The sequence below is a fragment of the Amia ocellicauda genome, chromosome 2 (assembly GCF_036373705.1).
Source record: "Amia ocellicauda isolate fAmiCal2 chromosome 2, fAmiCal2.hap1, whole genome shotgun sequence".
In the NCBI taxonomy this organism is placed as follows: Eukaryota; Metazoa; Chordata; class Actinopteri; order Amiiformes; family Amiidae; genus Amia; species Amia ocellicauda.
The window spans coordinates 56,882,497-56,908,715 of NC_089851.1; the positions used below are offsets into that span (position 1 = coordinate 56,882,497).

At 44.5% G+C, this 26,219-nt stretch overlaps 1 long non-coding RNA gene and 15 other non-coding genes across 18 annotated transcripts; 5 read left to right on the top strand and 11 right to left on the bottom strand.

Annotated features, from left to right (window-relative positions):
* Positions 1–1,727: 1,727 nt before the first annotated feature.
* Positions 1,728–1,801, top strand: trnan-guu (transfer RNA asparagine (anticodon GUU)). The gene has a single exon. It is a non-coding gene; the product is annotated as a tRNA-Asn (tRNA).
* A 164-nt stretch (positions 1,802–1,965) lies between these two features.
* On the bottom strand, positions 1,966–2,039 carry trnat-ugu (transfer RNA threonine (anticodon UGU)). The gene has a single exon. It is a non-coding gene; the product is annotated as a tRNA-Thr (tRNA).
* Positions 2,040–3,187: 1,148 nt separating this feature from the next.
* Positions 3,188–3,261, top strand: trnan-guu (transfer RNA asparagine (anticodon GUU)). The gene has a single exon. It is a non-coding gene; the product is annotated as a tRNA-Asn (tRNA).
* A 164-nt stretch (positions 3,262–3,425) lies between these two features.
* On the bottom strand, positions 3,426–3,499 carry trnat-ugu (transfer RNA threonine (anticodon UGU)). Its single transcript has one exon. It is a non-coding gene; the product is annotated as a tRNA-Thr (tRNA).
* A 439-nt stretch (positions 3,500–3,938) lies between these two features.
* trnat-agu (transfer RNA threonine (anticodon AGU)) lies at positions 3,939–4,012 on the bottom strand. Its single transcript has one exon. It is a non-coding gene; the product is annotated as a tRNA-Thr (tRNA).
* A 1,399-nt stretch (positions 4,013–5,411) lies between these two features.
* On the top strand, positions 5,412–5,485 carry trnan-guu (transfer RNA asparagine (anticodon GUU)). Its single transcript has one exon. It is a non-coding gene; the product is annotated as a tRNA-Asn (tRNA).
* Positions 5,486–5,649: 164 nt separating this feature from the next.
* On the bottom strand, positions 5,650–5,723 carry trnat-ugu (transfer RNA threonine (anticodon UGU)). The gene has a single exon. It is a non-coding gene; the product is annotated as a tRNA-Thr (tRNA).
* Positions 5,724–6,162: 439 nt separating this feature from the next.
* Positions 6,163–6,236, bottom strand: trnat-agu (transfer RNA threonine (anticodon AGU)). The gene has a single exon. It is a non-coding gene; the product is annotated as a tRNA-Thr (tRNA).
* A 1,127-nt stretch (positions 6,237–7,363) lies between these two features.
* On the top strand, positions 7,364–7,437 carry trnak-cuu (transfer RNA lysine (anticodon CUU)). Its single transcript has one exon. It is a non-coding gene; the product is annotated as a tRNA-Lys (tRNA).
* Positions 7,438–7,601: 164 nt separating this feature from the next.
* Positions 7,602–7,675, bottom strand: trnat-ugu (transfer RNA threonine (anticodon UGU)). The gene has a single exon. It is a non-coding gene; the product is annotated as a tRNA-Thr (tRNA).
* Positions 7,676–8,114: 439 nt separating this feature from the next.
* Positions 8,115–8,188, bottom strand: trnat-agu (transfer RNA threonine (anticodon AGU)). Its single transcript has one exon. It is a non-coding gene; the product is annotated as a tRNA-Thr (tRNA).
* A 1,397-nt stretch (positions 8,189–9,585) lies between these two features.
* Positions 9,586–9,659, bottom strand: trnat-agu (transfer RNA threonine (anticodon AGU)). The gene has a single exon. It is a non-coding gene; the product is annotated as a tRNA-Thr (tRNA).
* An 816-nt stretch (positions 9,660–10,475) lies between these two features.
* Positions 10,476–10,557, bottom strand: trnas-aga (transfer RNA serine (anticodon AGA)). Its single transcript has one exon. It is a non-coding gene; the product is annotated as a tRNA-Ser (tRNA).
* A 128-nt stretch (positions 10,558–10,685) lies between these two features.
* trnal-cag (transfer RNA leucine (anticodon CAG)) lies at positions 10,686–10,768 on the bottom strand. Its single transcript has one exon. It is a non-coding gene; the product is annotated as a tRNA-Leu (tRNA).
* Positions 10,769–11,378: 610 nt separating this feature from the next.
* Positions 11,379–11,460, bottom strand: trnaa-agc (transfer RNA alanine (anticodon AGC)). The gene has a single exon. It is a non-coding gene; the product is annotated as a tRNA-Ala (tRNA).
* A 4,777-nt stretch (positions 11,461–16,237) lies between these two features.
* LOC136711545 (uncharacterized) lies at positions 16,238–19,405 on the top strand. 3 transcript variants are annotated; one of them, XR_010804740.1, is made up of 4 exons: positions 16,238–16,499; positions 17,230–17,292; positions 18,537–18,631; positions 19,075–19,405. It is a non-coding gene; the product is annotated as an uncharacterized LOC136711545 (long non-coding RNA). The 3 variants fall into 3 exon arrangements; XR_010804739.1 differs by lacking the exon at positions 17,230–17,292 and having other exon boundaries at positions 16,244–16,802; XR_010804738.1 differs by lacking the exon at positions 16,238–16,499 and having other exon boundaries at positions 17,091–17,292.
* The last annotated feature ends 6,814 nt before the right edge of the window (positions 19,406–26,219 follow it).

Sequence of the window (26,219 nt, forward strand, 5' to 3'; positions counted from 1 at the left end):
CTATCTGTCTATGACTCTCGATATCTTACTCTCTTGCTTGCTATCGCTCCCCCAATGGTCAGAAGTATAGTAGCATAACAGCAGATCACGGACCACTGTCAATCAGATGCTTGCCTTGCCGTCCATCCATCCATCTATCTATTTATCTATCTATGACTCTCGATATCTAACTCTCTTGCTTGCTATCGCTCCCCCAATGGTCAGTAGCATAGTAGCATAACAGCAGATCACGGACCACTGTCAATCAGATGCTTGCCTTGCCGTCCATCCATCCATCCATCTATCTATCTATCTATCTATGACTCTCGATATCTAACTCTCTTGCTTGCTATCACTCCCCCAATGGTCAGTAGCATAGTAGCATAACAGCAGATCACGGACCACTGTCAATCAGATGCTTGCCTTGCCGTCCATCCATCCATCCATCTATCTATCTATCTGTCTATGACTCTCGATATCTAACTCTCTTGCTTGCTATCGCTCCCCCAATGGTCAGTAGTATAGTAGCATAACAGCAGATCACGGACCACTGTCAATCAGATGCTTGCCTTGCCGTCTATCCATCAATCCATCTATCTATCTATCTATCTATGACTCTCGATATCTAACTCTCTTGCTTGCTATCGCTCCCCCAATGGTCAGTAGCATAGTAGCATAACAGCAGATCACGGACCACTGTCAATCAGATGCTTGCCTTGCTGTCCATCCATCCATCTATCTATCTATCTATCTATGACTCTTGATATCTAACACTCTTACTTGCTTTCGCTCACCCAATGGTCAGTAGCATAGTAGCATAACAGCAGATCACGGACCACTGTCAATCAGATGCTTGCCTTGCCGTCCATCCATCCATCTATCTATCTATCTATCTATGACTCTTGATATCTAACTCTCTTGCTTGCTATCGCTCCCCCAATGGTCAGTAGCATAGTAGCATAACAGCAGATCACGGACCACTGTCAATCAGATGCTTGCCTTTCCGTCCATCCATCTATCTATCTATCTATCAATGACTCTCGATATCTAACTCTCTTGCTTGCTATCGCTCCCCCAATGGTCAGTTGCATAGTAGCATAACAGCAGATCACGGACCACTGTCAATCAGATGCTTGTCTTGCCGTCCATCCATCCATCCATCTATCTATCTATGACTCTTGATATCTAACTCTCTTGCTTGCTATCGCTCCCCCAATGGTCAGTAGCATAGTAGCATAACAGCAGATCACGGAACACTGTCAATCAGATGCTTGCCTTGCCGTCCATCCATCCATCCATCTATCTATCTATGACTCTTGATATCTAACTCTCTTGCTTGCTATCGCTCCCCCAATGGTCAGTAGCATAGTAGCATAACAGCAGATCACGGACCACTGTCAATCAGATGCTTGCCTTGCCGTCCATCCATCCATCTATCTATCTATCTATCTATCTATGACTCTCGATATCTAACTCTCTTGCTTGCTATCGCTCCCCCAATGGTCAGTAGCATTGTAGCATAACAGCAGATCACGGACCACTGTCAATCAGATGCTTGCCTTGCCGTCCATCCATCCATCTATCTATCTATCTATCTATGACTCTCGATATCTAACTCTCTTGCTTGCTATCGCTCCCCCAATGGTCACGTATGTTGCATTCAACGACAAAGAAAATCGTGTGCTGGAAATGATTTTTGGCAACTGTGAAGGAACTGCACGACTGCAGCAACCACAACACCTCTGTCTGTCTCTGTGGCGCAATCGGTCAGCGTGTTTGGCTGTTAACCAAAAGGATGGTGGTTCGAATCCACCCAGGGACGGCCCACTTTTCCCCCCGCCCCTTGTTATTGTTTCTACTTCTGGCGGACAGCTTGCCAGACTGTGGCTACAGTAACCTTAAGCTGCTTGCTGTGGACGGCCATCTTGCAAAAATGTATTGAGCGTTTAGAAACTTCCTTTCCATTGCCTAGGCCAACATAAACCAAGGCACTGCTGGGAGTCGAACCCAGGGTTTCCTGTTTACAAGACAGGCGCTTTGACCAACTAAGCCACGGTGCCAGGACTCTCCCATTCGCCAGTGCCTACACTCAGGCGTAAGGCACAAAACAAAACAAAACAAAACAAAACAAAACAAAACAAAACAAAACAAAACAAAACAAAACAAAACAAAACAAAACAAAACAAAACAAAACAAAACAAAACAAAACAAAACAAAACAAAACAAAACAAAACTCTTACTTGCTTTCGCTCACCCAATGGTCAGTAGCATAGTAGCATAACAGCAGATCACGGACCACTGTCAATCAGATGCTTGCCTTGCCGTCCATCCATCCATCTATCTATCTATCTATCTATGACTCTTGATATCTAACTCTCTTGCTTGCTATCGCTCCCCCAATGGTCAGTAGCATAGTAGCATAACAGCAGATCACGGACCACTGTCAATCAGATGCTTGCCTTTCCGTCCATCCATCTATCTATCTATCTATCAATGACTCTCGATATCTAACTCTCTTGCTTGCTATCGCTCCCCCAATGGTCAGTTGCATAGTAGCATAACAGCAGATCACGGACCACTGTCAATCAGATGCTTGTCTTGCCGTCCATCCATCCATCCATCTATCTATCTATGACTCTTGATATCTAACTCTCTTGCTTGCTATCGCTCCCCCAATGGTCAGTAGCATAGTAGCATAACAGCAGATCACGGAACACTGTCAATCAGATGCTTGCCTTGCCGTCCATCCATCCATCCATCTATCTATCTATGACTCTTGATATCTAACTCTCTTGCTTGCTATCGCTCCCCCAATGGTCAGTAGCATAGTAGCATAACAGCAGATCACGGACCACTGTCAATCAGATGCTTGCCTTGCCGTCCATCCATCCATCTATCTATCTATCTATCTATCTATGACTCTCGATATCTAACTCTCTTGCTTGCTATCGCTCCCCCAATGGTCAGTAGCATTGTAGCATGACAGCAGATCACGGACCACTGTCAATCAGATGCTTGCCTTGCCGTCCATCCATCCATCTATCTATCTATCTATCTATGACTCTCGATATCTAACTCTCTTGCTTGCTATCGCTCCCCCAATGGTCACGTATGTTGCATTCAACGACAAAGAAAATCGTGTGCTGGAAATGATTTTTGGCAACTGTGAAGGAACTGCACGACTGCAGCAACCACAACACCTCTGTCTGTCTCTGTGGCGCAATCGGTCAGCGTGTTTGGCTGTTAACCAAAAGGATGGTGGTTCGAATCCACCCAGGGACGGCCCACTTTTCCCCCCGCCCCTTGTTATTGTTTCTACTTCTGGCGGACAGCTTGCCAGACTGTGGCTACAGTAACCTTAAGCTGCTTGCTGTGGACGGCCATCTTGCAAAAATGTATTGAGCGTTTAGAAACTTCCTTTCCATTGCCTAGGCCAACATAAACCAAGGCACTGCTGGGAGTCGAACCCAGGGTTTCCTGTTTACAAGACAGGCGCTTTGACCAACTAAGCCACGGTGCCAGGACTCTCCCATTCGCCAGTGCCTACACTCAGGCGTAAGGCACAAAACAAAACAAAACAAAACAAAACAAAACAAAACAAAACAAAACAAAACAAAACAAAACAAAACAAAACAAAACAAAACAAAACAAAACAAAACAAAACAAAACAAAATCTGGATGCAGACTGCAACAAAGGAAGCACACAGAGGTGAAAACGTAAGGTTGACGGGAGCAACAAGCTCCCTGTTGCGACTGTCCAGGGGCGGCAATGGGAATTGGACGTTGGCCGTAGCGCGTGTCCTTTGGTTTCTGGTTCTTCTTTACAAACCGGCGTCTGTCCAGTTGGCTTTCCGGTTCATTACGTCCTCTGATGGCTTTACGATAAGCCTATCTTGCTAAAACTGATGGTTGACAAAGCGGAAGCACAAGCTTCGCAAGGAGCACAGAAAGCCCGCCTAAGGCACCGCTGGGATTTGAACCCAGGACCTCCTGTTTACTAGACAGGCGCTTTAACCAACTAAGCCACGGCGCCAAATCTGCCGCTGCTGCTGCTGATAGTAGAATAACAGCAGATCACGGACCGCTGTCAATCAGGTTCTTGCCTTGCCGTCCATCCATCCATCCATCTATCTATGACTCTCAATATCTAACTCTCTTACTTGCTATCGCTCCCCCAATGGTCAGTAGCATAGTAGCATAACAGCAGATCACGGACCACTGTCAATCAGGTGCTTGCCTTGCCGTCCATCCATCCATCTGTCTATCTATCTATCAATGACTCTTGATATCTAACTCTCTTGCTTGCTATCGCTCCCCCAATGGTCAGTAGCATAGTAGCATAACAGCAGATCACGGACCACTGTCAATCAGATGCTTGCCTTGCTGTCCATCCATCCATCCATCTATCTATTTATCTATCAATGACTCTCGATATCTAACTCTCTTGCTTGCTATCGCTCCCCCAATGGTCAGTAGCATAGTAGCATGACAGCAGATCACGGACCACTGTCAATCAGATGCTTGCCTTGCCGTCCATCCATCCATCTATCTATCTATCTATCTATGACTCTTGATATCTAACTCTCTTACTTGCTTTCGCTCACCCAATGGTCAGTAGCATAGTAGCATAACAGCAGATCACGGACCACTGTCAATCAGATGCTTGCCTTGCCGTCCATCCATCCATCTGTCTATCTATCTATCTATGACTCTTGATATCTAACTCTCTTGCTTGCTATCGCTCCCCCAATGGTCAGTAGCATAGTAGCATAACAGCAGATCACGGACCACTGTCAATCAGATGCTTGCCTTTCCGTCCATCCATCCATCCATCTATCTATCTATCTATCTATCAATGACTCTCGATATCTAACTCTCTTGCTTGCTATCGCTCCCCCAATGGTCAGTAGCATAGTAGCATAACAGCAGATCACGGACCGCTGTCAATCAGGTGCTTGCCTTGCCGTCCATCCATCCATCTATCTATCTATCTATCTATGACTCTTGACATCTAACTCTCTTGCTTGCTATCGCTCCCCCAATGGTCAGTAGCAAAGTAGCATAACAGCAGATCACGGACCACTGTCAATCAGATGCTTGCCTTGCCGTCCATCCATCCATCTATCTATCAATCTATCTATGACTCTTGATATCTAACTCTCTTACTTGCTTTCGCTCACCCAATGGTCAGTAGCATAGTAGCATAACAGCAGATCACGGACCACTGTCAATCAGATGCTTGCCTTGCCGTCCATCCATCCATCTATCTATCTATCTATCTATGACTCTCGATATCTAACTCTCTTGCTTGCTATCGCTCCCCCAATGGTCACGTATGTTGCATTCAACGACAAAGAAAATCGTGTGCTGGAAATGATTTTTGGCAACTGTGAAGGAACTGCACGACTGCAGCAACCACAACACCTCTGTCTGTATCTGTGGCGCAATCGGTCAGCGCGTTTGGCTGTTAACCAAAAGGATGGTGGTTTGAATCCACCCAGGGACGGACCACTTTTCCCCCCGCCCCTTGTTATTGTTTCTACTTCTGGCGGACAGCTTGCCAGACTGTGGCTACAGTAACCTTAAGCTGCTTGCTGTGGACGGCCATCTTGCAAAAATGTATTGAGCGTTTAGAAACTTCCTTTCCATTGCCTAGGCCAACATAAACCAAGGCACTGCTGGGAGTCGAACCCAGGGTTTCCTGTTTACAAGACAGGCGCTTTGACCAACTAAGCCACGGTGCCAGGACTCTCCCATTCCCCAGTGCCTACACTCAGGCGTAAGGCAAAAAACAAAACAAAACAAAACAAAACAAAACAAAACAAAACAAAACAAAACAAAACAAAACAAAACAAAACAAAACAAAACAAAACAAAACAAAACAAAACAAAACAAAATCTGGATGCAGACTGCAACAAAGGAAGCACACAGAGGTGAAAACGTAAGGTTGACGGGAGCAACAAGCTCCCTATTGCGACTGTCCAGGGGCGGCAATGGGAATTGGACGTTGGCCGTAGCGCGTGTCCTTTGGGTTCTGGTTCTTCTTTACAAACCGGCGTCTGTCCAGTTGGCTTTCCGGTTCATTACGTCCTCTGATGGCTTTACGATAAGCCTATCTTGCTAAAACTGATGGTCGACAAAGCGGAAGCACAAGCTTCGCAAGGAGCACAGAAAGCCCGCCTAAGGCACCGCTGGGATTTGAACCCAGGACCTCCTGTTTACTAGACAGGCGCTTTAACCAACTAAGCCACGGCGCCAAATCTGCCGCTGCTGCTGCTGATAGTAGAATAACAGCAGATCACGGACCGCTGTCAATCAGGTTCTTGCCTTGCCGTCCATCCATCCATCCATCTATCTATGACTCTCAATATCTAACTCTCTTACTTGCTATCGCTCCCCCAATGGTCAGTAGCATAGTAGCATAACAGCAGATCACGGACCACTGTCAATCAGATGCTTGCCTTTCCGTCCATCCATCCATCCATCTATCTATCTATCTATCTATCAATGACTCTCGATATCTAACTCTCTTGCTTGCTATCGCTCCCCCAATGGTCAGTAGCATAGTAGCATAACAGCAGATCACGGACCACTGTCAATCAGGTGCTTGCCTTGCCGTCCATCCATCCATCTATCTATCTATCTATCTATCTATCTATGACTCTTGACATCTAACTCTCTTGCTTGCTATCGCTCCCCCAATGGTCAGTAGCAAAGTAGCATAACAGCAGATCACGGACCACTGTCAATCAGATGCTTGCCTTGCCGTCCATCCATCCACCCATCCATCTATCTATCTATGACTCTTGATATCTAACTCTCTTGCTTGCTATCGCTCCCCCAATGGTCAGTAGCATAGTAGCATAACAGCAGATCACGGACCACTGTCAATCAGATGCTTGCCTTGCCGTCCATCCATCCATCTATCTATCTATCTATCTATCTATCTATGACTCTTGATATCTAACTCTCTTGCTTGCTATCGCTCCCCCAATGGTCAGTAGCATTGTAGCATAACAGCAGATCACGGACCACTGTCAATCAGATGCTTGCCTTGCCGTCCATCCATCCATCTATCTATCAATCTATCTATGACTCTTGATATCTAACTCTCTTACTTGCTTTCGCTCACCCAATGGTCAGTAGCATAGTAGCATAACAGCAGATCACGGACCACTGTCAATCAGATGCTTGCCTTGCCGTCCATCCATCCATCTATCTATCTATCTATCTATGACTCTCGATATCTAACTCTCTTGCTTGCTATCGCTCCCCCAATGGTCACGTATGTTGCATTCAACGACAAAGAAAATCGTGTGCTGGAAATGATTTTTGGCAACTGTGAAGGAACTGCACGACTGCAGCAACCACAACACCTCTGTCTGTCTCTGTGGCGCAATCGGTCAGCGCGTTTGGCCCTTAACCAAAAGGATGGTGGTTTGAATCCACCCAGGGACGGCCCACTTTTCCCCCCGCCCCTTGTTATTGTTTCTACTTCTGGCGGACAGCTTGCCAGACTGTGGCTACAGTAACCTTAAGCTGCTTGCTGTGGACGGCCATCTTGCAAAAATGTATTGAGCGTTTAGAAACTTCCTTTCCATTGCCTAGGCCAACATAAACCAAGGCACTGCTGGGAGTCGAACCCAGGGTTTCCTGTTTACAAGACAGGCGCTTTGACCAACTAAGCCACGGTGCCAGGACTCTCCCATTCCCCAGTGCCTACACTCAGGCGTAAGGCAAAAAACAAAACAAAACAAAACAAAACAAAACAAAACAAAACAAAACAAAACAAAACAAAACAAAACAAAACAAAACAAAACAAAACAAAACAAAACAAAACAAAACAAAATCTGGATGCAGACTGCAACAAAGGAAGCACACAGAGGTGAAAACGTAAGGTTGACGGGAGCAACAAGCTCCCTGTTGCGACTGTCCAGGGGCGGCAATGGGAATTGGACGTTGGCCGTAGCGCGTGTCCTTTGGGTTCTGGTTCTTCTTTACAAACCGGCGTCTGTCCAGTTGGCTTTCCGGTTCATTACGTCCTCTGATGGCTTTACGATAAGCCTATCTTGCTAAAACTGATGGTCGACAAAGCGGAAGCACAAGCTTCGCAAGGAGCACACAAAGCCCGCCTAAGGCACCGCTGGGATTTGAACCCAGGACCTCCTGTTTACTAGACAGGCGCTTTAACCAACTAAGCCACGGCGCCAAATCTGCCGCTGCTGCTGCTGATAGTAGAATAACAGCAGATCACGGACCGCTGTCAATCAGGTTCTTGCCTTGCCGTCCATCCATCCATCCATCTATCTATGACTCTCAATATCTAACTCTCTTGCTTGCTATCGCTCCCCCAATGGTCAGTAGCATAGTAGCATAACAGCAGATCACGGACCACTGTCAATCAGGTGCTTGCCTTGCCGTCCATCCATCCATCTGTCTATCTATCTATCTATGACTCTTGACATCTAACTCTCTTGCTTGCTATCGCTCCCCCAATGGTCAGAAGCAAAGTAGCATAACAGCAGATCAAGGACCACTGTCAATCAGATGCTTGCCTTGCCGTCCATCCATCCATCTATCTATCTATCTATCTATGACTCTTGATATCTAACTCTCTTGCTTGCTATCGCTCCCCCAATGGTCAGTAGCATTGTAGCATAACAGCAGATCACGGACCAATGTCAATCAGATGCTTGCCTTGCCGTCCATCCATCCATCCATCTATCTATCTATCTAGCTAGCTATCTATCTATGACTCTCGATATCTAACTCTCTTGCTTGCTATCGCTTCCCCAATGGACACGTATGTTGCATTCAACGACAAAGAAAATCGTGTGCTGGAAATGATTTCTGGCAACTGTGAAGGAACTGCACGACTGCAGCAACCACGACATCTCTCTGTGGCGCAATCGGTCAGTGCATTTGGCTGTTAACAGAAAGGATGATGGTTCGTATCCACCCAGCGACGGCCCACTTTTCCCCCCGCTCCTTGTTATTGTTTCTACTTCTGGCGGTCAGCTTGCCAGACTGCGGCTACAGTAATCTTAAGCTGCTTGCTGCGGACGGCCATCTTGCAAAAATGTATTGAGCGTTTAGAAACTTCCTTTCCATTGCCTAGGCCAACATAAACCAGGGCATTGCTGGGAGACGAACCCAGGGTTTCTTGTTTACAAGACAGGCACTTTGACCAACTAAGCCACGGTGCCAGGACTCTCCCATTCCCCAGTACCTACACTGAGGCGTAAGGAACAAAACAAAACAAAACAAAACAAAACAAAACAAAACAAAACAAAACAAAACAAAACAAAATCTGGATGCAGGCTGCAACAAAGGAAGCACATAGAGGTGAAAACGTAAGGTTGACGGGAGCAACAAGCTCCCTGTTGCGACTGTCCAGGGGCGGCAATGGGAATTGAACGTTGGCCGTTAGGTGCGGGTAGCGCGTGTCCTTTGGGTTCTGGTTCTTCTTTACAAACCGGCGTCTGTCCAGTTGGCTTTCCGGTTCATTACGTCCTCTGATGGCTTTACGATAAGCCTATCTTGCTAAAACTAATGGTCGACAAAGCGGAAGCACAAGTTTCGCAAGGAGCATAGAAAGCCCGCCTAAGGCACCGCTGGGATTTGAACCCAGGACCTCCTGTTTACTAGACAGGCGCTTTAACCAACTAAGCCACGGCACCAAATCTGCCACTGCTGCTGCTGATGGTCTTTGAGACCCTTTTTTTGGCTCACGTGCTGAAAGGTCCAGGGAGGGCGCCATCCTTGACCCGTTTCAAACGGGGCAAAAAGGAGCACCCGCTGTTGTCAGAAGTGGTATTCGAACCCACGCCTCCAGGGGAGACTGCGACCTGAACGCAGCGCCTTAGACTGCTCGGCCATCCTGACTGCCTGGCGGGGTCCTAGCGCAGCAGGTCGCGGTCCAGGACTGCTTTCCGGAGCCTGAGCTGACCGAAGGACACTAACAAGGTGGAATAAAGCAGGCAGGGGTGGCAGCGATGCTGCCCTCGCCTTGCCCTGAGACATTCAGAATCGGAAAGGGGCGTGGCGAAAGATGTGGGGGCGGAGAAGGTGGGAGGCGGCAAGCCCGGCTCCTCGTTAGTATAGTGGTGAGTATCCCCGCCTGTCACGCGGAGACTGGGGTTCGATTCCCCGACGGGGAGGTTTCTTGTGTGGTTTTGCTGCCCCCGCCTAGGGTGGGAAGGCTGCACAAAGGACTTGGGAACAGAATGAAAGAAAGAGGTGTGTGAACTGATGTCACCCCAGCAAGAGCAAGGAATTATACCAGGGTTCCGACGCGCCTCTGCGTGTTCGTATGGACATCTTTCTGTCCTTATATACAGATCTCTATATGTTGATCTATATTTTTTTAAGTCACAGACAGACAGACAGATAGACAGACAGATAGATAGAGAGATTGCAAAAGGGTCTGTGACGAAAGCACAGCTCAAGAAGGGGGGCCTGCAAGGCAGAGAGGGGTCGGCGCTGCTCTTCAGCATCGTAGTGGGCAGGATTCGAACCTGCGTGGGGAGACCCCAATGGAGTTCTAGTCCATCGCCTTAACCACTCGGCCACGACTACCCCACCTCAGGTGCACAGGTGGCGCGGTTGGTCTTTGAGGCACCTTTTTTTGGCTCACGTGCTGAAAGGACCAGGGTGGGCGTCATCCTTGACCCGTTTCAAACGGGGCAAAAAGGAGCACCCGCTGTTGTCAGCAGTGGGATTCGAACCCACGCCTCCAGGGGAGACTGCGACCTGAACGCAGCGCCTTAGACCGCTCGGCCATCCTGACTGCCTGGCGGGGCCCTAGTGCAGCGGGTCGCGGTCCAGGACTGCTTTCCGGAGCCTGAGCTGACCGAAGGACACTAACAAGGTGGAATAAAGCAGGCAGGGGAGGCAGCGATGCTGCCCTCGCCTTGCCCTGAGACATTCAGAATCGGAAAGGGGCGTGGCGAAAGATGTGGGGGCGGAGAAGGTGGGAGGCGGCAAGCCCGGCTCCTCGTTAGTATTGTGGTGAGTATCCCCGCCTGTCACGCGGGAGACCGGGGTTCGATTCCCCGACGGGGAGGTTCCTTGTGTGGTTTTGCTGCCCCCGCCTAGGGTGGGAAGGCTGCACAAAGGACTTGGGAACAGAATGAAAGAAAGAGGTGTGTGAACTGATGTCACCCCAGCAAGAGCAAGGAATTATACCAGGGTTCCGACGCGCCTCTGCGTGTTCGTATGGACATCTTTCTGTCCTTATATACAGATCTCTATATGTTGATCTATATTTTTTTAAGTCACAGACAGACAGACAGACAGATAGATAGATAGAGAGAGATTGCAAAAGGGTCTGTGACAGAAGCACAGCTCAAGAAGGGGGGCCTGCAAGGCAGAGAGGGGTCGGCGCTGCTCTTCAGCATCGTAGACGGCAGGATTCGAACCTGCGCAGGGAGACCCCAAAGGATTGCTAGTTCTTTACCTTAACAACTCGGCCACGACTACCACACGTCAGGCACCCCGGTGGCGCGGTTGGTCTTTGAGACCCTTTTTTTGTTGTATGTTGTTAATTGCATGATGTCAATACCAGAGGAAGTGTGTGAATACAAAACATGTGCAAAGGCAACTTGTATTCATTTAAACAGACAATGACATTTCTCTGGGATTGTGTTATTTCTGCACATGACCTTCAGACCTGCAGGAGAGGCTATTGTGTATTTGCACCGCTGTTGGATTTAGTTTGCATAGTGAGGCTTTTAACACACAGCCTACAACAGCGATGACACATCAGGTGTTTGTTCGGCTAGAAAGCAGCCATCCAGAAATTAAAGTATTTCAGCAATTTCCTGACATGCTAAGGAACATTTCCCCTTTTCACATCTTCTTCTAGCATTTCAATAGATTGTGATGCATTTCATTTGCAAGTGATTTTCAGCAACACTGCACAGTGTGCTCTCCACCCAAGTCTGTCTCCCCATTTCCCAGAAACATGCATTACCCACCAGAGACCTCCAGCATTACGTTAATGGCAAGGATGGTTGCGACAGTTAAGCAGGTAGTGTTTTCAATTCTAACATTTTCCCCGACAGTTTTATGTTTGACTTCCCTTAATTAAAGACATTAAAATGCATTTATTTATTGACTGTATTACATTAAATCAACATGCAGGGGAACAATCTTAAGCCTTAAGTTGAGGATGGATTCTGAATTACATAAGGTAGAGAATTCTAGCTTTGTCTACAGTGTTTTGAATTAATTACTTAATTATTTCACATAAATGACTGCAATTCTTTAAATTCTTCAGATGTGTGTTCCACTGTGTTCTTATTTCAAAGCCTTTAACTTTCAAGAATGTGTTATCCCGTGTTAAATTGTACACTTGAACCAACTGCTGATGTTTATATATTTTTTGTCCTTTGGGAACTATTTCACAGAAAATCTGTTATCAATGTAGCATAAAGTGGGGGGGTATATTTTGATAAGAGCATTTTAGCTCTGAGCTGAAGAAGACCTCTCCCCCAAAGTTATCAGATTTCCTAAGCTCATCAGCGTGTGAACTGGTTTACATCAAAGTGGCAGTCTTGGGAGGATGGCACCGAGAATGGGCCAAATAGCTTGGAATCCCTGCTGTGAAATGTCTGGGGAATATGGCATGGAGGAAATAAAAAAGCTTTGAAGTGGACGAGAGCCAAAATCCCGACACAGAGCTAGGAACACAGGCCAACCAGCATTTCCAAAAGATGACATAGATTGACATCAGTCATAAATCAAGCCCTCCATCCAATAGAACACTGGGGGCTGAAACCGAAATCCAATCTCACAAACTCAAGAACCAGTCATCTATTGATCTGACAGGCGTATACACTCACCTAAAGGATTATTAGGAACACCTGTTCAATTTCTCATTAATGCAATTATCTAACCAACCAATCACATGGCAGTTGCTTCAATGCATTTAGGGGTGTGGTCCTGGTCAAGACAATCTCCTGAACTCCAAACTGAATGTCTGAATGGGAAAGAAAGGTGATTTAAGCCATTTTGAGCGTGGCATGGTTGTTGGTGCCAGACGGGCCGGTCTGAGTATTTCACAATCTGCTCAGTTACTGGGATTTTCACGCACAACCATTTCTAGGGTTTACAAAGAATGGTGTGAAAAGGGAAAAACATCCAGTATGCGGCAGTCCTGTGGGCGAAAATGCCTTGTTGATGCTAGAGGTCAGAGGAGAATGGGCCGACTGATTCAAGCTGATAGAAGAGCAACTTTGACTGAAATAACCACTCATTACAACCGAGGTATGCAGCAAAGCATTTGTGAAGCCACAACACATACAACCTTGAGGCGGATGGGCTACAACAGCAAAAGACCCCACCGGGTACCACTCATCTCCACTACAAATAGGAAAAAGAGGCTACAATTTGCACAAGCTCACCAAAATTGGACAGTTGAAGACTGGAAAAATTTTGCCTGGTCTGATGAGTCTCGATTTCTGTTGAGACGTTCAGATGGTAGAGTCAGAATTTGGCGTAAACAGAATGAGAACATGGATCCATCATGCCTTGTTACCACTGTGCAGGCTGGTGGTGGTGGTGTAATGGTGTGGGGGATGTTTTCTTGGCACACTTTAGGCCCCTTAGTGCCAATTGGGCATCGTTTAAATGCCACGGCCTACCTGAGCATTGTTTCTGACCATGTCCATCCCTTTATGACCACCATGTACCCATCCTCTGATGGCTACTTCCAGCAGGATAATGCACCATGTCACAAAGGTCGAATCATTTCAAATTGGTTTCTTGAACCTGACAATGAGTTCACTGTACTAAACTGGCCCCCCACAGTCACCAGATCTCAACCCAATAGAGCATCTTTGGGATGTGGTGGAACGGGAGCTTCGTGCCCTGGATGTGCATCCCACAAATCTCCATCAACTGCAAGATGCTATCCTATCAATATGGGCCAACATTTCTGAAGAATGCTTTCAGCACCTTGTTGAATCAATGCCACATAGAATTAAGGCAGTTCTGAAGGCAAAAGGGGGTCAAACACAGTATTAGTATGGTGTTCCTAATAATCCTTTAGGTGAGTGTAAAGGGTAACGCACGGCATCTCTCTCTCTCACCTGAACCAGTAACTCGCTGCCACAGCTCAACCTGTACCAGAAACCAACCAAGTCTTTGCCGGGAACAGAAGAGTTAAACTGGGAGAAGGAGATTGAGCTGTACGAAGAAATCTGTAAAGATCTTTATTCAGTTAAAGAACTTTAGAAACTGCGCCTGCCCGCCTGTACCCATCTGATCAGTGGAGTGAATACAGCTGGACAATTGACTAAGTCGACTGCAATACGAAAGTGTTCAGTCATTTAAATAGCTATTGAGTCTTAAGAAACTTGACCCTTGGAAACAAACAGGGCCTTGCTTTCCACAAAGACTTTGTCTTCAAGTAACTACGGTGGAAACCCTCCTTGCAAAGAAGATCCTGTGCACATTCTTGGAGCCTTCAAACCAGTGGAAAATCAGTTTGGAAAAGACTCTACTATCGCGAAACCCCAACTTCCAGGTGCATCGACTGAGTGGAAGTTCTTGGACAAAGCCGAACCGGTCTGCCTTTGTTCCAAACCACACGGACCTCGTGCCGTGTGCTGTTATCTGAGCCCGAAGGCAGAGAGGCCTCTCTGCGACGAAGTTCAGATAAGTTTAACAGTTTGGAGTTTATTATTCATGACATTTGAGAAATCAATTAGATATGTTATTCTGTGAGTCATAAACTAGTATTTTCTTAAATATAAATGAGTGCTGTATTAAACTGTTTTGTTTGACAATTTTAGAAATCAGAATCTGTCAACGCCGAGAAATATATTCTCATTGCTGTTTAATTGTTTAGTCTGAAATTGACACAAGTTAATAGACACTAGATTATAGGTGGCCCTGCCTATCCTTAATCATTGAACAGTAATCAATTAGGGAGAATTGTGGTAACAAGAAATGATAGAATCTTTCTCGGCACCCAAATATAAATGAGACTGATATATATATAACGAGAAGTTATTTGACTTAAATACTAACCTGCATAGTTATTTGATGTTCGACTAACAATACTAATGAGACTCACCTTCGTCTTACTAACCGGTATTGTAGTCAATGTATTTATAACCTTTTTTGTTTAACGATTTGTGTGTTATCATATGCCATTCCATGGTCTTTGATTTGGTCAAGGAAGTGATTTGTCTTTGATTTGTTGATCTAGAGTTGAATTTTTATTAGTTTTTCCCTTTTTGTATAATTAGTGTAGTGCTACATTTAGTCTTTGTTTTTAATAAATTTGACAATTTATATCTTTGGAATTGGTGTCTGCGTCCAATTATTACAGAAATTGAGTTCTACAAGATTCCAGGATCCGTGATAAGGTGATACTATACATTCACTTCTTTAATTGAAATTTATAAGTGTACCTTACGCTACATCAAGTTAAGTAGTGGTTTCTGTTAAATGTTATCTTGTGAGATTATTTATTTATTTTATTTTGTATAACGAAACAAAAATTAAGATTGTTCAGTACACAATCATTCTGCAATCATCAGGGCAGTACTGCACACTTCTGTGTTTTGCCTTTCCCATTCAAACCAGGCTGGACTAGAAGGAGAATTTAAAGACTGCCTGCAAGCCACTTGTGAAAATGAGAGTACCAAGGCATCAAAACCCTCAAAAAGAAGACACTGTCTAAGAATCGGGGAGAGCCATGATTCAAGCTGATCTGTACTAAAGTGTTTCCTTTTGTTCCTCAGGCTTGGGGCAAAGGCAGAGCACTGGCAGAGCCTCTTCTCTCAGTTCTGCAGCAGGACGGCTAATGAAGAGGACGAAATCGCTCACAAGCTCCTGGGAGAGAAGTTTCAGGTCAGGGTCTGTGTTCAGGGCTTCAGAGATTCTTAAAAAGTCGCACCACACCAAATTTCCTCCAGGATGCAGAAGGTACTCAGTGTAGTTATAGATGCCTGTATCCTGGACTAATGGAATTGAAAGGCATCTTCTGATCTGGATGCTCGTAGCGTAATAAGAACTTCAAAGAGCGACTTCTTTTGTAATAATCCTGTTTCTAGTATCAATTCCTTTGCCTTTCCAATGGGAACATAACCCACAGGAAACACTACTTTTCACAAACTGCCACTCATCTTCAAGTACTCTGAATAAAACAGCACTGCCTGAGGAGTCTAACGGTGATGTGCAGAAGGTGTGGACGGCTGGTTGTGAATTGCTGCTTTTTTATGTCGGCTTTGTCACGGTCTCCCCTGTTTCTACCTTAGTTCACCACCAGAGGTCTCCCTCTCCCGAATACTAGTTTAGTGCTTCTCCTTTCCTTTATCCAGTCAAACCAGTCTTTCCACATTCTTCCCTACCAGGTGCACCTGTTCTGTCCTCCTCTCCTATCATTGGTCAATCCTTCATTCACCTTGTTCAATCCCTCTCTCCTTCACAGTACTTAAACCCCTCTGTTTCCTAGATTAATCGTGAAGTCTTGCATTCTCTCCTGGATCATTTCTAAGCCTTGTTTCGTGAGTGCCTTCCTGTGTATTTTTTGACATTTTGCTTCCTTCTCTCGTTTACCCCTGTCGGATCTCCCTACTAGCCTGTTCGCTTGATCGTTTGACCTGGACTGTCCCTGTTTATGCTCTCTCGTTTTGCCCTTATTGGATTATCTGCTTCAACTCTAAAAGCCTGCACTTGGATCCTTTCCTTTGGTCCTAGAGGACGTCACAGGCTTGCTGATATTAAGTTTGGCTTTGGGTTGACCAGATATCACCCTGCAATCAAAATTTTCCCAGACAAAAACAAGAACAAACATCTGCACAAAAGTGGTAGGCATCCTTCAATGACTTGCAGGGTTACAAAGTGAGCCTGTGTTCCTTGTGTGGTTTCAGCACAGGCACAAACTGAATGTACTGTGTAGCTGTGGTCCCTGGAATAATATAACCTGGACCTAACCCTAATCCTAACCTTAACCATCTCTGTAATGTTTCGGGAGTAATGGCCACAGAGCAAAATCAGGTCATGCATTTTGCTTGCAGGTCAAAGTCAGACCATGACAGACCTGTCTGACCTGTTTTCATTTGTAAAATGATATTACATGCAAGATTCTATTCAATTTCTGTCCTCTGCCTGCCTTCATGCTTGCTTCCTCTGGGATCAGTTTAAGGCTAAGATGTTGAGTCTCAGGAGCTTAAGACAATGGCTGTGGTTAATGTAGGTCGGGTGTCACCTATATTTCTCTGTGTCGGGTTTTAGGGGCAACTGACATTGTTGTGGAACCAGTTCACTACAGCACTTTACGACGAGTGTCTGAGCAAGGTGAGTGTGTCCTGGAAATGCCATTTAATATCGCTGGGGGTTGCATTCCAGACATAGAAGAGCCCAGTTCTTGGCAAGCATGTCTGGGAATTGAAAGTGTCTAATAATCGCATTCACTGTTGCTGTTAATGGTCTTGCAACTCAAAACTTGCAGAATCCAGCCTTGTCAGCTTTGTAAATATCTTTTCTTGTTGTTGTTACTTTAATCGTAATTCTTTAATGAGAGCATTTTATCATTTGACAGGAACTGACATACTCCAACACTCTCTTGATAAGGAGGCATTTATAACATCTCACATTGTCAACTGCATTTCTTTATATACATCTATTTCCTTGCTATGCCTTATTAGCAAACTTATGCTTTGGCTTCTTCAGAACAAAGCTAGAATACTCCCCTGTTCCTCAGCTAACTATGACAGAGGAATAGCCATGTTTTTAAAGCTACAATTACATACTATCCTCACAATATGGTTTAAAAATCTCTAAGATCTCAAAATACACTTTGCTTGCTTATTTTTTAGCTTGTTCTTAAATCACTGGAGCCTGTGGCCCATAGTGGTTGTTCGCCCTCTCTGTGGAGCTTCATTTTAACTGGCAGTAGGAAACCTGAAACTCTGGTTGCTTTGAAGTTCAAGTTCTCTGTCCCTGCTTTGAACATGCTCTTATATAACTGGGTTGTTACCAAAGCTTATCAACACCTCTTCTTCAAGGCACAGAATTTTGTCTCCTAGCCTTGTTCAAAGTAGACAGAATAGGATGGTGGTTGGAGCTGTGTGCTGTCCAAAATGGTTCTTCTGGGAGTGTCATGTTTAGCCAAGGCCTTTTGTTTATAAAACTATACTATACATTTCAGACCGGTCACAACTACATTATGGTTTGACCTGACCAATGTATTACTTCTAGTCTGTACGATAGGTGTAAGAAAGTCTATACAAGAGATTTATACAAGAACCCTGCATGATTTGAAGAACATGTGAATCCAAGAACCTCACCAAAGTTTTTTCCAAGTGCCAACAACATTGCTTGTAAGTCCGTAGCCTGTTTAGGTTGTCCCTCAAATATATAGTCTTTGTTTACCCTGCCTTGTTGTGCACATTTCAGCTAAGAATCTACACACTGCATCGACAGCCAATGGCTTGAACAGAGGTCTGCTCGTTTCTTCCCCCATGGAGTCATCTCAAAGGCTGCTCAGCCTTTTGGCTTTTGCTCCCACCTCATGTTTTTTTGTGAATTCTCTTGTCTAGGCAACCACAGCTGCCTGCCCAATGCCGAGGCCTCATTCCCTGACAACAACTACCTGTTGCACATGACTGCCCTCTCTGATATCGCCCCTGGGGAGGTAAAGCCATCAGAATAATTGTGTGTGCGCGTGTATGTGGGGCAGTTCATAGTCTGTATATAAACAAGTATATGTCTGTGTGTGTCAATGCTTTTGTAAGGACCTGCAGGCACAGCTAGATTGATGTGCTGTTCTATAATTTCTCCTAGTATAGAAAAATAAGTTCAAAGTGTAATAATTGGGGGTTTTCAGGAAATCTCCATCAGCTACCTAGATTGCTGTCAAAGAGACTGGAGTAGGCACAGCCGCCACAAGATTCTCAGGTACATAGAGAGCCCAGAGACCGAGACTGAAGCCCCATTTACAGTGTCTGCTGCTACTTCACTGAAAGGCATTAGTGTCAAGGCACAGTTGGACTTTGTTTTTGGAAGCACAGTAAAGTCTAACACAGTGAAGTGTTAAGGATTTCTCTCTAACCCACTGTTGTTCTCTTTTGTTGTCAGGGAGAACTACCTGATTGCCTGCTCCTGTCCCAAGTGTCTCTCCCAGGCTGGATGTGACCTCTGAGGAAGAGGAGGAGGAAGGCAAAGGGGAGGGCGAGACGGAGGTCGACGACCTGGAGGATGAGATGACAGACGTGTGACGGGCGGGTCGGCACACCAGCGCACACCACTGAAACGGCACCGAGTTGATGTTAGAACAGTGGAGGACAGCAGTGCCGGCAGTGGGTCGGCTCTTCGCATCCACAGAGCACACACGGGCTCGCTCCACCTGCCTCATCCCTGACTGTCCTCTACAGCCTCTCACCGAATAAAACATTCATTAAAACTAGAACACATTTCACATCAGATTTTTTTTTTTAACTGTCGAATTTCTGTCCCTGTTATGTTTCTGCATATGAGATTCCAAAGAAAGAAGACCACTTTTTAAATGGATTTAAAATAAATAACACTCATTCATGGCATTTATTATTATTATTATTATTATTATTATTGTATTAACTTTCCACTCCTGGTGCTTTCAGGAAGTGTTCTTCAGTGGGCATGACACAAGTTAGAAATGATGCATTTCTGAAAAATGTTTGTCTACCTACCTTTGACTTCAGTTACAACTTGAATGCATGACATGAAAATTTATCCTGCAAGTTGTATGCCAATAGTTTTTTTTATTATGTTTTCTTTATAGATTCTAGGTAAGTCAAGTGCTCTTGTCCCAAACAAAGTCCAGTCTATTAACATCTTATCAAGACTTACTTGCAGAGCATTTTCTATTAAACTGCTATTGTGTAAGCTAACCAGAATAATTCCTAAACTCCCTGTTACATTTCAGTCCAGTACTATATGCAGATTGTTTAACAAATGTCTTGGCACTGTGTTCAACTTAATGACTATTAGATCTGTCTATCATTTCAATAGTTACAGGCAATAACTAAATAGCTGTTACTTTAAGAGACTGGGACCATTCACAGTGTAAATATGCCAGCTGTTCATAGGACTGCCTGCAGTATCTATCATTGCCAGTAACTCTTGACATAAAACAATTACTGTTTTACAAGTTGCATCCTCACAAGCTGAGAGTTATGTAGTGCAGCAGTATGAATAGCACAGATGTCATATTTACTGGGGATATGAAGGCAGCTTTGTTTTCACGACACTAGGTGGCATTGCTGTAAAAGAGCGATCGACTTGCAGAGCTTCCGTAGTGTTCTTAGTTTTTTTTTAATTTAACTCCAAAGATCAGTAACAGTATGGAAATGCACATATGGTATATTTATACTTTTAAGACAGATCAATAACCCTTCCTAAAGGAGAATGACTGTTCACTCTCCCCTTTCCCAGAGAGATCTACCACTTTCTAAACACAAGGAATGGCCTGTAATATTTACTCTTACTGCTTAATATATATACACTCACGTAAAGGATTATTAGGAACACCTGTTCAATTTCTCATTAATGCAATTATCTAACCAACCAATCACATGGCAGTTGCTTCAATGCATTTAGGGGCATGGTCCTGGTCAAAACAATCTCCTGAACTCCAAACTGAATGTCTGAATGGGAAAGAAAGGTGATTTAAGCAATTTTGAGCGTGGCATGGTTGTTGGTGCCAGACAGGCTGGTCTGAGTATTTCACAATCTGCTCAGTTACTGGGATTTTCATGCACAACCATTTCTAGGGTTTACAAAGAATGGTGTGAAAAGGGAAAAACATCCAGTATGCGGCAGTCCTGTGGGCGAAAGTGCCTTGTTGATGCTAGAGGTCAGAGGAGAATGGGCCGACTGATTCAAGCTGATAGAAGAGCAACTTTGACTGAAATAACCACTCATTACAACCGAGGTATGCAGCAAAGCATCTGTGAAGCCACAACACGTACAACCTTGAGGCGGATGGGCTACAACAGCAGAAGATCCCACCGGGTACCACTCATCTCCACTACAAATAGGAGAAAGAGGCTACAATTTGCACAAGCTCACCAAAATTGGACAGTTGAAGACTGGAAAAATGTTGCCTGGTCTGATGAGTCTCGATTTCTGTTGAGACATTCAGATGGTAGAGTCAGAATTTGGCGTAAACAGAATGAGAACATGGATCCATCATGCCTTGTTACCACTGTGCAGGCTGGTGGTGGTGGTGTAATGGTGTGGGGGATGTTTTCTTGGCACACTTTAGGCCCCTTAGTGCCAATTGGGCATCGTTTAAATGCCACGGCCTACCTGAGCATTGTTTCTGACCATGTCCATCCCTTTATGACCACCATGTACCCATCCTCTGATGGCTACTTCCAGCAGGATAATGCACCATGTCACAAAGGTCGAATCATTTCAAATTGGTTTCTTGAACATGACAATGAGTTCACTGTACTAAACTGGCCCCCACAGTCACCAGATCTCAACCCAATAGAGCATCTTTGGGATGTGGTGGAACGGGAGCTTCGTGCCCTGGATGTGCATCCCACAAATCTGCATCAACTGCAAGATGCTATCCTATCAATATGGGCCAACATTTCTAAAGAATGCTTTCAGCACCTTGTTGAATCAATGCCACGTAGAATTAAGGCAGTTCTGAAGGCGAAAGGGGGTCAAACACAGTATTAGTATGGTGTTCCTAATAATCCTTTAGGTGAGTGTATATACACACTTTTTTTCTTATTAAGATGCCAGCTACCATTTTCCTAAATGGGATGTATAATCAAAGACCTATAACCAGACAGGTCATTCAAATACCCTTCATTCTTCCTCAGAGTGCATGCATGTCATTCAACCCAAATCAGAAACATCCATTCCTCGTAGGATAACGGTAGTTTGTGATCCTCGCGTGGCAGTCCTCGCTTCGTATGTTGGGAATGTTTCCACTCGCATGCAGACACAAGTGCGGAGTTAAATAAGTACACCATACTGTTTCGCACTTGCAAAATTAGTGTTCCCCTGTAATTAGATTGCATGGTGGATAGTGAGTACCAGTATTTTTAAGCCTGAATTAATAAGTTCTAAACAGGTAATATTTTGACAGTGATTCTAGGTGTTACACAGTTAAAGATTTAAAAACTACCAGGCTGACTCTCCTGACAGTTTGTCCTGTTATGTATGTGTGGAATATGGTAAGGATATGAAATCTAATTATCACAAACTTATGGTCCTATCACACATAGATTCAACTGGATGTGTTTTGCTTGTAATGTTTGACTAATGGTGGGTTCTCTGGGGAACCCAGACTTGTGGCTGCGTTGTAGTTGTGCATGTCTGATAGGTACAAGATACAGAGTGTTTTCAGCTCTTTGGTCTTAAAATGTCCTGTAAAATAGCCACTTTGGTACCACAATCCTCTGTGGAGTCTTGATCTGAATCTTGAGGGAAATTCAGTCACCCGAATCCTTAATCCAAGTTTTAAAAGACTTTATTGATTAATAAACTATCATGAGGTTGTGCGTTTTCATATTACATACAGGTTAGCATGGGAAATGTTCCAAGTGATTCTTTTGTAAATCAGTTAGGTTCCAAAATGTTTGAGCAATAGCCCACTAATGTCATTTGGTAATCTCCAATAAAATATCACTGGATTAAGTTGTCTGAGGCCTGTCTTTCTGTTTCCCTCTGACCAATCACTCACTCACTCGCTCGCTGAAGACCTGGCTTAACCAACGGCAGAGTGTCTGGAGATAAATCCTGATGGAGAACGCTAGAATATCATTTAGTTGTCACCAGGGGCAGATAGACAGATGTCCCTCCCCAACAGGCACTCAAGTTATAGCTTTTCTATAGTGAGAAAAACAAAGCAAAATTACTTTTCAGACTTGTGCTGGTATGTAGCCTATAGTATTGATTTTGTTTGTAGCTCTTAAACATATGCACATAACTATAAGGCACCTCGACAGACTGATAATGACACGCATCACTTCAATCCTTCAGTATTCCTCCCAGCAATAAACAAAGACAATATATATTGAATGGATATTCAAGAACTTAAATCCATCTTAAACTATTACGTAAACACCTCCAGTCCAGGAAAATGTATTTCTTCCCATTCTATAGGGCAGGATCGCAACCTTCGATTTAAGAAGAGCAGTATCTGTATAGATAGGATTTGAAGCACATAACAGACACACACGTACAGATGCATAAATACAGATCTGTGTAAGTACATATGTATGTGTTATATTTCTGTTTCTACAGAAAACAAACATCTGAAGAGTTAAACATACTTTCAGGGAAGAGAAGATCTCAATTCTTCAATCTTATGCCAGCAAGACTGAAGAGACACTCATTAATACTTATATGTTATATGGGCTATTCAGTTGATTTATGAACAATAAGCTATTCTGGATTCATATTAATTTGGGGCTCTTAGTGGTCATCTTTTATCTGATCAACAACATATGTTGAATAGAATATCTTCCAAATTCATTGGAAGTAAAAGAAAAAATGAAGTATAGTTCCTGTGGTATGCTCTAAGAATTGATGTCAATTTGTGACCAGTATTTAGAGGAGGTACGCACGCCCAAGGGCTCTCTGGCCCGCAGAGAGTTGACGGTTGGCCCAAAAGTGAATCTGGGTTAAACTGGCACAACAGTAAAATGTCCATATTGGGCACCCTGTTGGCCTGGGACAGCCAGAGTTCACTTTACGCCACCACCATGGCCACCAATGAGCCGAAGCACGGGAGCTCGACCACAAGGTCTGTTGTGAGATGGTCCAGGAGGGTGTGGGTCACAAGGTGGGCGCAAATATGCCAGGAGGGAGGGTCCTCAGGATGTGCATGATGTGTGCTTTATAGCTCACAGATCTGGAGAGGAGTATCCACAATTGTGATTTGCAAAACAGAGATTGAGTTACTGTATGTCACAGTAGTGTGGAAGAACAATCATCTTCAATCAGGTTGGAACGTTAGTTGCAATGCCTTTAATACACGCAGCGTGGAGAGGAACAGTGAATCAAGAAGATCCCAAAGTCGCTCTGCCTTCATTTTAACAGTCAGAGCTTTTATACACAAACATCAAAGAGCTGGTTAAAAAGTTAGCTAAGCAGAATATATATCATTATAGGACAGAGTTCATAGGTCAACACATGGATTAGGGAGCAGGCACTTAAATCATACTGTTTGACATTGTCTCCAAGATTCTCACTGTAAATAACAAACAGAAATCAAGCTACCTTCTGGCCTGACCTTCTAGCTTGACCTTATCTTTCTTAAGTATACAAGAGAGATAAACAGGTATTAGAGAAAGAATTTCTAACTTTCCTTCCACACTCCCCCCATTTTGTCCTATGATGAGACCCTGGAGTTGTAAACCTTAACCTCAGGGGGAATAGTGGACATTATTCAGTGTAATAAGGTTATATTCATAAGATCCATTATATCACTGTGTTCTTGCAGCATTTCCACATACATTATTTTAGCAGACTCCTTTATTTCAACAGGAGTATGGCTTTTCTGCATTTCTCTAGCAGTGCAAGCACAGCAATACTTGATCAGTCCAAAACAAATATAGAGAAGAATGAGTATGCCAAGGATAAAAAGCAGACTTTGGGCTATGATAGCACCAATACTTCCGAGGGAGCCACTTATCCAGCTCCCAAGAGACCACTCCGAGGTCTGGTGGATTTTAGTTACATCTTTACAAATGTGATCCGTAAGATCATGAATCTGTTCAGTAAACTTAGTAAAGGCAGATGCATTAACAGTATTGTAAATACTCATATCTATTCTATAATGTTTCCATATAACACAGTTATCTTCCACAGTCAAGGGAACTGGGATCATGGGAATGCCTCCCTCAGTGTTATGGGGCACATGTGAACACACCCAGCACCTTGACAGATTCAAGTCTTTTGTAAACTGATAAGACAGTTGGAGGTAGGCGTTTCCTCTGGTCAGGTAGCTGTCTCGTCGCTGTCAAATCCTCAGTTGTATTTTATCAGTGTATATGTTAGTGTTTGTGGTGTCGATATGCAAAAGGGGAGAGGTTACTAGCACATCACCTGGTATTTGTGGACTCATGCGTCCTGCCGCTCCTTTTGGGCCACTGCTCTGGCCATGTGCCGTTAGCTGGAGGGTGATGCTGATGTCAGCTTCTTCTGGACGGGTTTCCTCAGTCAGTGATGATCCTGTCAACTTGGAGGTGAAGGCGCCCTTTTCCAAGGCTGCTATGGCGCAGATGATGGTCCCGCAGGCGATGAGGAAGAGGATCCAGGCGAAGGCAAGCATCCCTCTGTTCTCCACCAGGGTTGTGCTGATCACCTCGATTGGCAAGTTTGCAGTGGGAGGAGTGGATCCATGTCGTCTTTCCTTGGCACTTCACAGCTGTGTGGGTGGTCAGGAGCACCTGGTAGGGCCCTGTCCACCTGGGCTGTTGGGAGGACTTTCTCTTGTGTGCTTTAATATACACATAGTCACCTTGCACCTTGCACCTTGCAATCCTGCTGGGATGGTTCAGTCTGGGCGGCTTTCACCTGTGAATGGACAGCTTCGAATGCACGTGTTAGTCCCATACAAAAAGACAACATAGCATCATCCATCAAGTGAATGTCCATTTCCCTTACAGACAATGGAGGAGTGATGGAGAGTCTCATAAGTCATCCCATAATAATCTCACACGGAGAAAGGCCCTGTTTTTTTCAATTTGCTGACGATCTCATTGTCATTAGGACTATAGGAAGGGCATCTGGACATTTGAGTCCTGTTTGTTTGCATATTTTAACCAGCTTATTCTTTAACATTCCATTTTGTTTCTCCACTGCTCCAGCTGACTGAGCCTGATGGGGCAGTGAAAATGTTGTTTACCTCGCAGGGCTTTGCATAGTTCCTGCACTATCGTCCCAGTGAAGTGAGTGTTCCTATCGCTGGAAATTTCCCTGGAATGCGAAATCTACATATAACATCCCTTAACAGTATTTTTGCTCCTGTTACTACTTCAGCCTTCCTATGGGATAGGCTTCAACCCATTTAGAACACCTATACATTATTACAAGTATATATTCATATCCACAACATTTAAGCTTTTGAACACAATCTATTTGCATATTGCAGGATTATGAGCTTGATAAATGTGGCAAGTTCTACAATATTGCTAAGCTGTTACTATAAAACCTGGGGCAAACCAATTTAAAAGACTGATGCACACATCCCCCCTTTGCCTGTGTGGCCAACACCA